Source organism: Hyperolius riggenbachi, chromosome 5 (assembly GCF_040937935.1).
Source record: "Hyperolius riggenbachi isolate aHypRig1 chromosome 5, aHypRig1.pri, whole genome shotgun sequence".
Lineage (NCBI taxonomy): Eukaryota > Metazoa > Chordata > Amphibia > Anura > Hyperoliidae > Hyperolius > Hyperolius riggenbachi.
The window spans coordinates 282,118,207-282,134,378 of NC_090650.1; the positions used below are offsets into that span (position 1 = coordinate 282,118,207).

Here is a 16,172-nt window from a genome sequence, read left to right on the forward strand (position 1 = left end):
AAGTATGTGTACCCATTTGTGGAAAAACATGCTGCCCCTCCCCTCGTACGAAAGGATAAAGCGGGAATTCCATGGACCTTATCACAGCCCAGCAGAAAGTGAATTTTGGTCTTGGGAAGGAATAATAATCTATTTTCTCTTGGCACAGAATGCTTGTATGAGTAGCCAGATGTTTGTTCCTTGCAGATTGCTGGCATCTTAGCGGGTGGCATTTTTAAGTCAGGATCTTATATTTTCTGAGGACCAATTTGCTGGCTAATTTAGCCTCTTAACGCAAACATTTTGTTTGCTTTTGTAACAGATCAGATGCAGCAGGAACCTAGTCAGGACTGATTGTATAGAGGGCATTCATGTTAGATCAGCAGCTTTTTCTGATGTGTGTAAAATGTGAAATTTTCAAAAAATAAGGATTGTGTCTTTATAGTCTTGCCTCGCCTGCGTTACTGCACAGCAATCATTTCAAATTGCTGTTTGCCTGAGATTGAAGTAAAAGTGGTGGTATACATCAGTGAGTGATGTTTCTAAGGGCTTGCTCAGACAAGCAGGTTTAGCTCATTTGAACAAAGATTACATGTGTCGAGTGGGCAAAATGCAGTTGCAAGTAAAATGAGGTTGAAATTTGTGAGGCTTAGTGATTCTTTTTTTTTTCTTTAGTGTTCATATCATGACCCTATGTCTATTCCCATGTGTTTACAGTGCTGAATGTGCAAGTTGCCGATAATGGCTTGCTTTATAAGAACAAACTACACAATACAGCTTGCCAGTAACCATGTAAAGTTAGTCCAGGTCAAGACGGAAATAAAATTTTGGATTACGAAAGCCTACAAAATGTACATCTGTCATTGTCAGCATTAAGTGCATTGAATTCAACAAGTATTCCTAAATGTCTTAACTGTTTACTGGTTCGAACCTCGAGAATGAATTGCTGGTAAGCTTACTACAGTGGTTTAAGATGTGCTTAAAAGCTTGATGGGAGCTAAGCTTGGTGAGTGCAGTGGGCTGTTCCTTCTGTGTTTTCCCCAGGCTCTTTTAGCCAGGTGCCCCACCCAGCCAATCTTGGGGAGAACCCGTCTTTCATTGGCTCACCTCCTCCTCCTATGCTTTAAGCAGCGTTGCGCTGGCCCTGCCTTCCCCTGGTTGCGCTCCACCCGGCTACTTTATCATGCCACCTGGCTGGAAAAAGATTCTGGGGTGAACACTGTCCTTGTTAGCTATAGCTCAACAACTCTACTAAGACCAGAGACAAATGTTTTTGAGTGACTAATGGTATGCTGCATCTTAGAAAACCCACCTCACCCTTATTAGGGTCGTGTATTGGTTGGTGGGGGAGGGGTTAACGTTAGATTTAGGCATTGGTGGAGAGGGGTCGGTAAGGATTAGGCATAGGTAGATGGAGGGCTCATGTGAGATTAGGGTTAGGTTTAGTAATAGTAAAAATGTGTGAATTTTACCGATACGTCAGTATCAGAATTACTACAGCACAATAGTAAAATATTGGTAATGTTAGTGATATTCTACTAGAGAGTATTTCTGGCACCCATTTTGCATGTACACATTCATCTTATAAGACTATTTACAATCCTTCAGAGTATGTAAATTGAAATTGGTAGGGTGTTCATATTTAGTTATGGCTTTTTTTCTTTATCTGTTTGGTATATTTGACATTTATGTAAGCCTCTCATTAATCTTCATGGCTGTCTACATGATTTATGAGAGGTAACATAATTGACTATTTTGTTAACATTTGTTAAATTGTGACTGAACAATTTTTCTTTTCATCTTTCCAAAGTATTGGCTTTTTGAACTCATTAGCCATTGATTGTAATTGATATTGAATAAAAGTTAGCTTTCTCTATGTGGACATGGACCAATACACATATTTGCTGCAGGTAAATGCATAACTATGCAGTTATACTTTGCTACACTCTGTGTATGTGTTATTTTTTTCCCCTGCTTAGTATGTTAAGTCATCATGATTTGTATAGTAGCTGTTCAGCGACCACACTGTCTCTTCTCTCCCGGGGCACCTGCGTCTTGTGACAAAATGCTAGAGGCCCAATGTGTATGTGGTCACATAAGGCGCATGGCAGCTGGCCTCAAGTGTTCAGCGTCACTTTTTTTTTTTTTTTTTTTTTAGTCATGGGACATAGGCGCTATGGGAGAAAAGACAGGGAGGGTTGCCGGCGATGAAGAAAAGACACGTGTACGATCCGCTGCTTATGCCTCTGCATGGCCAAGGGGGAGCACATTGATTGGGGAGATCTTGGGGGACCTGGCAGGTAGTGTGCAGCTCCATATATTTTCAGTGGATTTCTGTGTGCACCGTGTATTAGGATTTGATCAGATTGATCCCCCTTTTATCAGATTATCATTTGAGAGAGATCTATCTGTTGTCCACATCAACCAGTGCATGGCCAGCCTAATGCCTGGTACACCCCATGCAATTTCCCATCAGATCAATGGGTTAAATTGATAATTTCCAACAGGTCCGTTCTGATTTCCAATCGTTTTTCTGATATTTATACAGAAGTGACCAGAAAATCGACCAGAAACAATGTTCTACATTCAAATCTGACCAGTCAGAAGATATCGATTTGACCCTTCAATCTGACAGAAAATTGCATGGTGTGTACCAGGCATATAAGGGTGACTATTCACTTAACAAGCTTTACCACTGATGCATACATCAGGCATCTAACCAAATCAACCCCACTCAGTGAATTTAGGAACCTTTGATTGAGATCTTATTTAGTGACAGCAGTTTTAAAAAGTCTGCTGATTCTGTAGGGTACTGTTTTTAATTGTTACATATACATACAGGAAAACAACCATTATCTGGTAGAGGTTGGGGATGTTAACAAAACCAATATCGCAGAAACAGGTTCGAAAAGAAGAAATATATCTATTTGGGGATTTGGAGCATCTTCAACAATCCCCATTGGGCTTTACAAGCAAATAACTTGTGCACGTATTTTTGCATGTGTTTTTTTGGAGACATCACTTATGTTCATATGCAAACATGCATTTGTGTTTGTCCACAACAGCACAATGTAAAATATAGAGAACAAGTGAGATGACCAAAAAAAAATGCAGCTAGCTGACTGAAGTTTGTTTGCACGTGCAACGTGAACAAAATCTCACAATGTTAACTGCCAGGAACCACCCATTCATTAACATTGGTTGTGCATCCTTAAAGGCTCATACACACATCAGACCATAGTCTTTGGAAAATGAAAAATCACAGACCAATTTTACCCCCTTCCATGTAGTATGAGAGCCATACCTACACAGTCTATTCTATGGAGCTGAACTCCATCAGAAATAAAATCTTTGCAAGATGCTGCACACAAAGATGCAAAAGATCAGTATCTGCAAAAGATCTGCTCCTGCATAAGATCCGTTCCTGCAAAATGCATTCATAGTTTATGATATCTGCAGATCATCATACACACCTTGTTTAACAGACATTCATCTGCAGATCAGATCCACCAGGATGGATATTCAGATCTGCAGCAGTGTTGCCAACCGCCCATAATTTTTGCTACAAATTAAGCTGCCCGTGAATTCCGTAAGGAATTCAGCAGCGTCCGAAAAAGCACGGCCGATTGGCCGCCCGCTCTGTTGCGGGAGGACAGTAGCGCAGTGAAGGGAGAGCTGTGGGCAGCGGTGGAGAAGGGCGGCAACCCCCCCCCCCTTCTCTCACCTTAGTGTTCTCCCTCCCTCGCTGACTGTCCTCCTCCTGATCTAAGTGACGACGAGTGGCTGGCAGTGGCGTTTGGCAGCGGGCAGGACTTACCTTCCGTCTCGCTCCTGCGCCGGAAGTTCTGCTGCTCTGGTCTGGACTAGACCAGAGCAGCGGCAAATCATCCCGCGCCGGCGACGAGAGAAGACGCAGGTAAGTTTTGCCACTGCCAGCCACTCAGTCACTTAGTTCAGGAGGGGAGAGCGAGCTGCTCCCCTCCTGCTTTGGGGGGTCACCTGGCTACCCATGGGCACATATACATCTGGCTACATCTACTGGGCACATATACATCTGGCTACATCTACTGGGCACATATAACCCTGGCGACATCTACTGGGCACATATACCTCTGGCTACATCTACTGGGCACATATACCTCTGGCTACATCTACTGGGCACATATACCTCTGGCTACATCTACTGGGCACATATACCTCTGGCTACATCTACTGGGCACATATACCTCTGGCTACATCTACTGGGCACATATACCTCTGGCTACATCTACTGGGCACATATACCTCTGGCTACATCTACTGGGCACATATATCTGCTGGCTACATATACTGAGGACACTGGCTGTTTGCCATTATGTGCATTTACTGGTGAAAAGCTGTCTGTCATTATGTCCATTTACTGGTGAAAAGCTGTCTGTCATTACGTGCATTTACTGGTGAAACGCTGTCTCTCATTATGTGCATTTACTTGCCATGCCCACTTTAGTCGTCGCAAATTTCCTCGAACATGTTGCCCCCCTACCCATTTGACTGCCCCCTCATATGTGCCAGTCTAGAACCGGCCCTGTACCCCTGCCTACATATACTGGGCACATATACCCCTGGCTACCTGTTCTGGGGACATCTCTCCCCCTGGCTACCTGTTCTGGGGACATCTATACCCCTGGCCACCTATTCTGGGGACACCTATAGACCTGAGGCTACCTATTTTTGGGGAACCACTGCTGTCAGATTAAATGTATTTTGGGGAACTGCTGCCAGATTATGTGTATGTTGGAGGAATCGCTGCTGCCAGATTACATCTATTTTTTTGGGAACCACTGCCATATTATCTGTATTTTGGAAGAACCTCTGCCAGATTACGTGGATTTTTGGTGAAATGCTGTAAGATTACATGTATTTTGGGGGAAGGGGGGGAAACACTATGGCAGAGCTCAAACTTCCCTGGCAGACCTTTCACAGCAATATTAAACTCATGTATATTTGGCCCCACCCATGACCACGCCCACATTCTGTTGCGTGGCCACGCCCATTTTTCGGCGGCGCACGGGGTTTTGTCAGTAAAAAAAATCTTTTGTCAGTATATGTTTAGGTATTTGTCAGTAAAAAATAACGTGAAAGGTTGGCAACACTGATCTGCAGATGAATGTCAGTTAAACAAGGTGTGTATGATGATCTGCAGATCTCATAGACTATGAATGCAATTTGCAGGAACTGATCTTTGGCAGGAACAGATCTTTTGCAGATACTGATCTTTTGTGTCTGTACAGCATCTGTGTGTGCAGCATCTTGCAAAGATTTTTTTTCTGAGGGAGTTCAGCTCCATAGAATAGACTGTGTAGAGCATGGCTCTCATATTACATGGAAGGGGGTAAAATTGGTCTGTGATCTTTCATTTTCAAAAGACTATGGTCTGATGTGTGTATGTGGCCTAAGTGATACAAAAATGCACAAACTTGGCCAATTTTGAACTCTGCCTCTATATACAGAAGGGTAGTTGAAAGTTTGTTTTTATTTTTTGTTACTCTATTGGAATAATTCCGTAAACCATTTATAGTAAAGAACTGTTGTCATCATCGTATACTAGCAGGTGAGGGGAAGTAACTACATTTGGTTTCTTTGTTGAAAAAAATTAAAAAGGTACTTTATGAATAGAGAACCATATTGTGCAAATCAAGTATACTATTGTGTACTTTACACATGCATATGGTTAAACCAATTTAATATCATGCGCCTACAATGCTACACCAGGTGTAAGTCTCTAAACCTATATTTTTAACGTCTGTGGCTGTAGCCTTTTTTTTTTTTCTGTAATTCTGAGGTTATGTCCTAAAGCAGAACCACCATGTGATTTAAGCCCTTGAGTAAACCATGCATGCAAGTCTGAACAGATTGTAAATTCCATTAGGCTTTCTAAGAGAATTAGAGCTGAAGTAGTAGTGAACAGTAAATGGCAGACTGCCGGGGTAGGAATGTACAGCTGCAGACCCACATTGTACCAAATAACAATAACAAATATGTAACCTTTCTTAGCCAATTGTATTTCTGTGCTGTTTGTGAACACTACTATAGCAAGGAACCTTGTAAATCTTTATGAATTGCAGCATGAACATATTATGCTTTCTATAGAACAAGAAATAATGTTGTTGGTTTTTTTTTTTCCAACTGTTCCAAAAGTATTTTAACAGTTTGTCGTATTGAACCACTGAATCATTGTATTAAAAGTCAAATATTGTTCCGATTTATGATCACTCTACTTCAAATGCAAATACACAGATAATTCCAAAAGTAAAAAATAGACAAATCCCAAAAGCCATGTAGCGGGGCTTGTAAAGGAATTCGGCAAGCTTGCAGCTTTGAGTTTATTCTTCCCAAGTCTTTAGGCAGATGTAATGCCTGCTTCTGAGAGATGAATGGTGCAGGAGTGTTGCGGTTACTGCTTCTCAGTCTAGCCGCTGATAGCAATGTATAATATTTGGTGGGGGCGTCACAAAGTATGTGGATTCTGGAGAAGCATCTATATCCTCCTAAACTCCTTTACAGAATCTGTAGAAATCACTATTGGACGATTTATAAAATCTTATCTCTGAAACAGGCCACAAATTAATATGTATTTTACAGTAGCTAAAATACCTTTCATGTAGATCAGACCTTTCATCTACATCAGAAGGCCAGAACAGAAGAGTCATAATGAAGACATATATGCGTTATCCCAAACTTATGAATTTATTTAACGAGGCCTTTTTCTGATACCAGCAGGGTAAGGATCACCACAGTGGCTGTTATGGGTGGGTAGTCATGAGGGGATGGGGTCTCTGGCTTCTTTTACTGGGGGCTACTTCTGGCTACTGATACCTGGGAGGGGGGCATCCTATACGGGGGCACTTCTGGCTGGCGGGAGGGGGGGGTTACCACTGGCTAACATTACTGAAGGGCTAGTTAATGCTGGGAGTCCCTCTGGTTACCTAAAACTGGTGTGTGTGTGTGTTTGGGGGTAGGGGGTGTGTGCAACTAAAACTTTTGCTATGGGGCCTCCATGATTTCTAGCTACACCCCTGAATGATACAAAGAGGACATTTTAAGAAAGTATGGTTGCAATGTTTACAGCCCTTATCTGACCAGTGTAATAGGTGGATCCATTTCCTCCTCCTCTTAATTCATATCCCTCTATTGAATCTCCCTAGAAACGTCCTATCTTGCTCTTCCTCTTCTGTATTTGTTATTTTCTCTTTGATTTATGACTTTTCTGTTTCAGTGTCTGGATTTTTATTTGAGGGTAAAGGTCCCATTAGGCAACCAACTTGCTCAGTGGGGACTAGGTTCTGTTGGTATATGGGTTGGGTTCAGGTGAACTTGAACTTCTAATCTGTTACTATGAGCTTGGGGATCTGAAAAAATTAGTTGTATATAAATAAGTCTGAGTAAGAATTTTTTTAGTTAATACAAATGTAAAATGAATGTTTGAAAAGCATCTGTATACAAATATTGAGAACTCCATACAAATATATATGTCAAGGAGTACTTGAGATGATATAATTCACAACAGGGGGTACTTGGCAAATGCCATCCTTTATAAAGGGTTACGTGGTGTTTTATAATACACTGCAGTAGAGGGCTCTTGTAAGCATTAGATGAAAATGCCTGGAAAGCAAAGCAATTTTAACTCGAATAGTTCTAATGGGTAGAGGTTAACCTCTAAAGAAGAGTGGTTAAAAAATTTAAATATTGCCATACAACAATACCAGAAAAACTCTACGGTATAGTTATATCAATAAGATTGTGAATAATACCGCTGTGTCAATTAATCAGCACTTGATTACTTATTACGTACATACTGTCTTGTAAAGCAGTAATCTGCCTTCTTAAAACAGAAGGTATTTGCGATAATCAGGTTGGAGTGTGCATCTGAGGTGTCTCACAGTGCATCACTGCTCAATATATAAATCGCCTCTTTTGTTGTCCCTGAAAGTTACACACCTCCAGATCCGCAGGAATGCAGTAAATGTCAGCTTGTTGTTGTTCCTGGTTTCATAAACTGAGAAGTCGGAGTTGGAGGATTTTTGTACCCACTCCATAGCCCTGCAAGGATTGTGGAGTAGGAATCTGAGTCGAGAAGTTGGAGCAATTTTGGGTACCTGAAGTTGGAGTCAGTTGTTTCATAAACTGTGGAGTCAGAGGATTTTTTTTTTTACCGACTCCACAGCCCTAAATATTTCAAACATGTTGGATCTGATTCCGATTGAGAAAGGGAAAGATTTTGTGACGTTATCATCGGAAAATCGGCCCCTTTATTGATCAGGAGCAATTTGTACATGTACACGTTACAACTTCCTGTCTGTTCACCCGTCGATCGGACGGGAAATTGCATGGAGTGTTCCCAGCATAACTTCTGTCTGTTCTTGGCCTTCTGTTACTGCCTGCATGTTACTGTATAGGTGTAATATTATATTAGTCCTAAGGCTGTTTTTTTGTTCTTTCAATAGTGGAAGGTGTTTCTTAGGCCCACTACAGTCTTAAAGAGACTCTGTAACAATTTTTTCAGCCTTAGTTCTTCTATCCTATAAGTTCCTATGCCTGTTCTAATCTGCTCTGGCTTACTGCAGTCTTTCCTAACTGCACTGTCTCTGTAATAAATCAATGTATCTTTCCTCTGTCCTGTTTGTCGGGCTAAAGCTTGATTGTGTGGAATGTGCAGGGCTGCTTGTGATTGGTAGAAGCGATACACACCCTCTGCAGGCCCCCTGCATACTCTGAATAACTCATACACTATGCTTAGCTGAGCCTATTAGAAGCTGGTTAGTTTGTTTGTAAACACTGCCTAAAACTGTTAATTACAAGCCAGGATTGCAGCAGAGAGTGGCAGAAACAGCACAGAGGGGCACAGGAGAAAATAATGAATAGAATGGTATGCTTTTTATTGTAAGAATATTAGAGTACAGATTCTCTTTAAGCCCAATCTACACGATACAATTTTTTTGTGCAATTCGATTACGATTCTATTTACTATCCGATTAAATCCGACATAACCGATTGGGATTCGATTTAATTCGATTTGCCATTGCAAAACAATGCAAATCGAATAGAATCAAATCCTGATGGGACATGTCGGATTTAATAGGATCGTAAATAGAATCGTAATCGAATCGCACAAAGAATCGTATCGTGTAGATGGGGCTTTACAGTATTAGTTCTGCAAAACAATAGTTTGTGATATGAGTGACCGTAGTGAGCGAGGTATATGGAGGCTGCCATAATTTTTTCCTCTTAAACAATATGAGTTGCCTGGCAGCCCTGCTGGTCTATTTGGCTGCAGTAGTCTCTGAATCGGACCACAAACAAGCATGCAGTTAATCTTGTCAGATCTCCATAATGTCAGAAACACTTGATCTGCTGCATGCTTGTTCAGGGCCTATGGCTGAAAGTATTAGAGGCAGAGAATCAGCAGGATAGCCAGGCAATTAGTATTACTTAAAAGAAAATAAATATGGCAGCCCCCACATAACTATCACTACAGTTGTCCTTTTAACCACTTGCCGTCCGCACACTCATACTGTGTGGTAGCTGGAGGTCCAGCGACTCACATCTGCGTCGCCAGGTGCCTCCCTAATTAATCAGGAAAGGCCGCTCGCGCAAGCAGCCGTTTCCTGTTAGATCACGGAGCGGGTCTCCGTGAATAGCCTGCGAGCCGCTGATCGCGGCTCGCAGACTAAATGTAAACGCAGGAGACGTTTGTCTCCATTGAACGGCGCTGCTGCGCAGCAGAGCCGTAAGGCAGATTGGCGATCCCCGTCCCATCTGCGGCCGGGGATCGCCGCCATGTGACAGAGGACATTCTGTCACAGGCTGCACAGGACGGATAGCATCCTGTGCAGCCCCGATCACCAGGGGGGAGAGGGAGGGGGGAATTTCGCCGGGGAAGGGGGCTTTGAGGTGCCCCCCCCCCCCGCAACATGCCAGCCGGCAGGAACGATCAGACCCCCCCCCCCTGCACATCATCCCCATGGGGGGAAAAAAGGAGGGCGATCTGATCGCTCTGCATGCAATCTGATCTGTGCTGGGGGCTGCAGAGCCCACCCAGCACAGATCATAAAAAACAGCGCTGGTCCTTAAGGGGGGGGGGGGGGGGGGTAAAGGCTGGGTCTTCAAGTGGTTAAAGCAATACACTCTTGCAAGTCAGGTTAACAGTGCTGCTATTGTTGTCCTGAACAGCCAGATTTTCATCCAGGGCCACTTTTGTACAGCATGTTTATTTTATACAGCCATACAATCCAGATTGAATTAGAAATAATTCTTAACAATGTTAAATTTCAAAAAAGACTTTTGTAGCACCTGTCTATGCAACAACTTATTATTTTATTTTTTACAAAAGTGTAATTTCCCTTTTTATGAAGTGTCTTTGCAGAAAAATGTTAAAAAAATGTTCACTTGATTACTTAATGTTGACACAGACTCGTCAGGTGATCTTGTTAGACAACACTTTCAGTCAACACTCCTCTGTCTCTAACAAATATATATATAAATATATGCCGCTCCGTAGCTCCGCCCAACGCGTTTCGTTACCATAGTAACTCATCCGGAGCTACGGAGCGGCGCTACGCGTGTGATGTCACCGGACGCGGAGACTGTCTGATACACGCTTCTCCAATCACGAGCGGTGGTCTAGCGGGGGAGTGAGCCGGAGCAGCGTTCCCAGCGCGGCAGGCCACTTCAGAGCTATACGCTTCCCTTGGCTTTTTTCCACCTGCAAGTGTTTTATGGACTGTGTCCACAACTTTTATGTGATCTATTTTTTTAAATAAATGCGGGAATATATCCCTTACACTTTTACGCTATGGTAAGCGGTTTCTTTGGAGGTTGACGTTTCTGGATAAACAAGTGCCCAGCTGTGGATACCAGAGGTGGCTGGGGGGTGGCCTATACCCTCATCGCGCTGACGGGCCCGTTTGGCCAGAATATCCGGTGAGTCTCTTCATATAGGGGGGATTTCTGTTTGAGCTTACATCCCCTCATATGTTGTATAGAATATATGCTACTGTTTGCTACAGTGAAGGAACTGGACTGTGTTGACCGCTGAACCCATTATTTAATACACTCCACTGTCTCGGTCATGTCCTGTCTAAAACTGAACCCGTTTCATGGAATTTTGCTGTTCTTTTTTTTTTTTCTTCCTTTTTTTCCCACAGCTGCCTTTGCTGATGCTGCCTTACTGTACATTGGTGTGTACAGTCTTTTGACATTTCACATAAGACATTACTATGAAATAATGTCGTACAACAATCACATCTTCCTCAGTAGTGAAACACACTGCAAAGGAAGATAATGCAAGCATTACCAGCCAGCTGTTTATGCCAGCGATGCCATGCATTTCCTATTGTAGGTGTGACCAAAGGTGGCTTCTGTTATCTACCTGGTGACACTCCTCACAAATTACCAGCACTGGAAACTAATAATTATGAAATATTTACAGTTTTGTTGTTGGTTTACTTTTATGCTGAACATGCTGTATTTAAAATAATTTCATATGCTTGGGATGTCATAAACATGCCCTTGTTTAGAATTAAAATATATTGCTCCTTTTTTTGGAACTTAAAGACCAAGCACTCCTCCTTTCCCAGTATCCAGTGTAAGAGCTTGGCTACCCTGCCCTCTAGCAAAGCGGCCTTGGACTTGTTTCATGTAAAAATCACTGTTTACGATAATCAAGCTTCTATGGTCCAGGGAAGTTAGGTGGGAGTCTAATAAACACACCAATGGCATAGCAATATGGGATGCAGAGGTTGTGACTGCACCAGGGCCCTGGCCTGGACCAGAGGGGCCTACGAGGTGCCCTCCTTCCCTTCTCTGATTGCACCTCTTACACTGAAGATGTCCTTGGTAAGTTTTGAGGCTTCATATCAATAAAGTGCTTGGAGGGGGGGGGGGGGGGGGCATGTAAAACTTTCACTGGGGCCCCTGGCTCCTTAGCTACACCACTGAAACACACAGATGATCAGGCGTGGTTAAGCAAAAAGCAGCAGAAATCTCTAGGCTGGAGTCTGTGCTAAAGCTCCAATTCTCTTCTTCAGAAGTATTTATAAATCACTGCTCTGTTCAGGGGCGTAACAATAGACCCTGCAAGGGATGCAGCCGCGGGGGGGGGGGCCCAGAAGCCACGGGGCCCCCTGTTCTGTGAGACTGACCCAGCCTTTCTACCCCTCTCCAAGTGCTGTGTCCTGTAGTGATGCTTGAAAGGTCTGGGCACGGAGAGAAGGCGGGAGGGGGGCCCATCCATAGTTTCGCAGGGGGCCCTGTGATTTCTAGTTACGCCCCTGGCTCTGTTATGCAGTGATGCTGCCTTTGCCTTGCTGGCTCTTGGTGAGGAAGCATTTTCTGCTTGCTCTGTTTGCCTAGCTAGTCCATACTTGTTTTACTTGCTATTTTTACTATACCTTGTATTTCTGACCTTTTCACTTCTCATTTATGAGATTGGAATGGCTGCGCCTGTAAGCCAGTCTTGTGGCTTCAGCAAATGACAGCTGAGATAAATCTTTTTTTATTTTGAGCAGAGATAAAGCTTTTTTAATTTTGTTTTTGTTTTTTCTGTTTAATATTGTATTCCTATTCAACTGTTAATGTAGGCCGTGCTAAATTAAATATTTTCAATGTGTCTTGTTAAGAAGTCAGCAGAGTAACTTTTTCATAATTGGCCTGTGTAAACTTGGGCTACCGTTTGACATCTCCGGTTGTACCGTATATGCTTTTCATTGCCTAGCAAGCTCATGGTGAACCAGAAGTCCTAGGAGTATGTGAGGGGCTAAAAAATAACCATAAAACCCTCTTACTAAAATGCTATGCAAAACAGAAGTTTGCCTTCTTAAAGAGACTCTGAAGCGAGTGAGCTAGGATTTGATTAGTGTAAAGCACCTTACATAGTGCCAAAACGCCGCTATTCCGCAGCAAAACGAGGGGTCTTTACCCCCAAATCCCCCCCTGCAAAATCCAAGACTTTCTTGGTTGTGGATTTTGCTGCTCATGGAGGCAGAGCTATGAGCAGCAGCTCTGCCTCCATGCGCGGCAATCTGCCGGCAGATCTCCGCCTCTCCCCCGCCCCTCTCTGTGACGGAAGATTGAGAGGGGCGGGCAGAGGGGGCGATCAGCCAGGAGTGACGTGCTGAGAGGCAGAACTACAGCCATTCACTCTTCCTCAAGCAGGAAGCGCTCCCCGGACCTAGAAGAGAGGATTTGGGGGGTATAAACCCCTCGTTTTGCCGCGGGATAGCAGTGTTTTAGCACTATGTAAGGTGCTTTACACGAATCAAATCCTAGCTCACTCGCTTCAGAGTCTCTTTAAAGCAGAAGGTATTTGGGACAACAAAAAGATGATTTGCATATTCAGCAGTGATGCATTGTGGGACAACTTTTATGCTCACTCCAACCAGAATAATTGCAAATACCTTCTGTTTTTAAGAAGGCACATTTCTGTTTTGTATACATTGTGGTAGTCAGTTTCTACTTAAACCATAATGGGTCATTGTGTTGCGGGATTTGAAGTAAAACTGAAGCCACCTGCAAAAAATAGTTAGGGTTCACCACAAGCAAATATCTCATTGTCCCTTCGTTGCAATGCCAGGCCTTGGCAAAGTTATTTCACCAACTTGGTCCAATACGTCTTTAGGGGTCCTTGTGAAGACTTTGGAAGTACTTTCATCCCTAAGTACTTCCGAAGATCAGCAGGTCCATACTGTACATGTGCGGGTCCAAACTGGCACGTGCGCAGTAGGGATGCGCCCATGTTTGAAAGCACTCGGGGACACTAGTGCTTTCAAATTCTTCTCTTGATGTCCCAAAGGTCTAGAATTATTTTTTAAAGCTCACTTCAAATTTGTTTTGGCAAGTAAATTGAGTCCTCTCTGATCTGAATCTGATAACCGAGGGATCACATCCCCCCCCATACATTATACACAGATTTTTAATAGATTTCCCATTAAATCTATTGAACATCGATCAAACTGCATTGTGCTGTTCAATACAATACACAGTGTCATACTTTTTGTCCCCATGAAAATATTTACAAACATTTGAGAGGTATACACCCTTTTGTGAGATGCTGTCTGTGGGTCCAGCATGAACATTCCTCTGTCCTTGCCTTATTTAGCTTATTCCCACATCAGGTTTCATTTCATGAGATACCTGAAGACTTTGCATTTAACTGCATGTAACAGCTGTGAAAGTCAAACCTGCATGCCCTGTTCCTAGGATGTTTGAGGTCGCTTGGAAGCACTATACAATAAACTGTACTGTGCTTGCGATTTGCATGTGTTTGGTTTTTTTTTTGTGCTTTTAAATAAACTTTATTATACCGGTACTTACCATGTGTTAAATGTCTGGCTTCAGTCTGTAAACCCCGTCCCCTAAAGGAAGAGGTCATAGGTGCTTCTCTATGACCAATCAGAGAAGCTCCTTTAGGGGGGAGGGCTACAGGTGGAAGAAGGAAATGCAGAGACCCAGTAAGTATAATAAAGTTTTATTTAAAGGCTAATCGCTCAGCCCCCCAAAGCGATGGAAAATCCCTTTGATAAGCTATTAATGCAGTGCTTATATACTTTGCGCAAAATCGCTCAAAATGCTACATGTCCTGTCGTTGCGATTACCCCTAAGGGCCCGTTTCCACTAGGAGCGGTTGCACCGCAGGTGTCCTGAAACACTTGCATGGCAATGGAATAGTTTCCACTGCGTGCATGTTGTGCGGAGCGATCCGAGAATCTGCAGCATGCTGCAGATTCTCGCACGCCCGCCTCCACCCGCAGCCGTGTCCCATCTCCTCCAATACACTTCCGCATCGGGAGATGCGGAAGTGATGCAGCCGGCGGCGGAAGTGATGCGATAAGTAGTGGAAATGGGCCCTAATGGTCCTTTTACACTTAAAGGAGTTATCCGGGCAATTTTAATAAAATAAACGCTACTTACCGGGGGCGTCCTCCAGCCCCAAGCTCCCAGGACCTCCCTCGACGCATCTCTGCTCTCAGCCGTTCGCCGCAGCTCCGACCTGGTCCGCGGCGATGATGTCAGAGCGACCTCCCGGTCGCTCTGTACTGCGCCTGCGCGATCGGGGGCCGAAGCAGACTGCGCATGCGCAGTAGTTCTGCGCCTGCGCAGTCCGCTCTGGCCCACGTGGCGGTGATTGACAGCGCCGATCGCGCAGGCGCAGTACAGAGCGACCTCCAGGTCGCTCTGACGTCATCGCCGGGGACCGGGTCGGAGCTCCGGCGAACGGCTGAGAGCAGAGATGCGGCGAGGGAGGTAATGGGAGCTTGGGGCTGGAGGACGCCCCCGGTAAGTAGCATTTATTTTATTGAAATTACCCGGATAACTCCTTTAATCAGTTGCTCTGTTATAACTGAAAGAAAACTGATTTTAAAAGTAATGCCCATGTTTTCCTATGGCCTCTTTTACACTTAAAGAAAACCTGAACTGAAAATTAAGTCAAAATGAGCATACACAAGTCACACTTACCTTCCAAGTAGTCTACTCCTCATTGTCTTTCTCCTGTCCCGCGTCCTGTTTGTTCACTGTGATCAAGAGAATTTCCCATCCTCCATTTTGAAAATGGCCATTACCCATTACAGCTTTCTGGTCCGCACACAGTTAAACTGTAACATCCCCCACTTGAGCCATAGGGAAACATTGACATTACCTGGTACATCAGTTTTTCTCTCAGCTATAACTGACCGCAACTGATATTTTATTGACAGCAACTGATATATTTCAGATCTGAAAAAATATTGTCAGAACTGGAAGGGATTATTATCAGAAGAAAATGGTGAGATTCTGAGAGGAACTGATGGCAAGGTAACTATGTAATGTTCATTTGAAGTTACCTCATGTGTTTGTTTTAAATATTTTTACTCAGTAAAGGTTCTCTTCTAACGCGTTTTAACTGAAATCTTCTTCCCAATGCACTGCTATGGAAAAAACGCGTATTAATGCACAATAACTCATACCAACGGATTCAGTGTAAAAGGACCCTAATTGCAATCGCACTAATGGGTCCCCCCCCCCCCCCCTTCCCCACTCACTTTCATTAGCAAAGCCTTTTTGGGAATCGACGGGGATTGTTGGCATTCTCAAAACGCTGCCAAAATCACCTTAGTGGGTTCTTAGGCTTAGGAAGGTAATATTCATGCAATTAATAATTCATTTTATATATCTGTGCA

General features: G+C 43.5%; 1 protein-coding gene across 4 annotated transcripts in view; it reads left to right on the forward strand.

The window, feature by feature from the left end:
- The window catches only part of CARMIL1 (capping protein regulator and myosin 1 linker 1), a 398,430-nt gene that overhangs the window by 33,121 nt on the left and 349,137 nt on the right, over positions 1-16,172 (forward strand). Inside the window, exon 1 of one of the 4 annotated variants that reach the window (XM_068237002.1) lies at positions 15,713-15,807. The exons of the other annotated variants lie outside the window; for them this stretch is intronic. The gene's annotated coding sequence lies outside the window, so the exon portion shown is untranslated. Of the gene's footprint in view, positions 1-15,712; positions 15,808-16,172 lie in introns of those variants that run through there. 4 annotated transcript variants of the gene reach the window in all.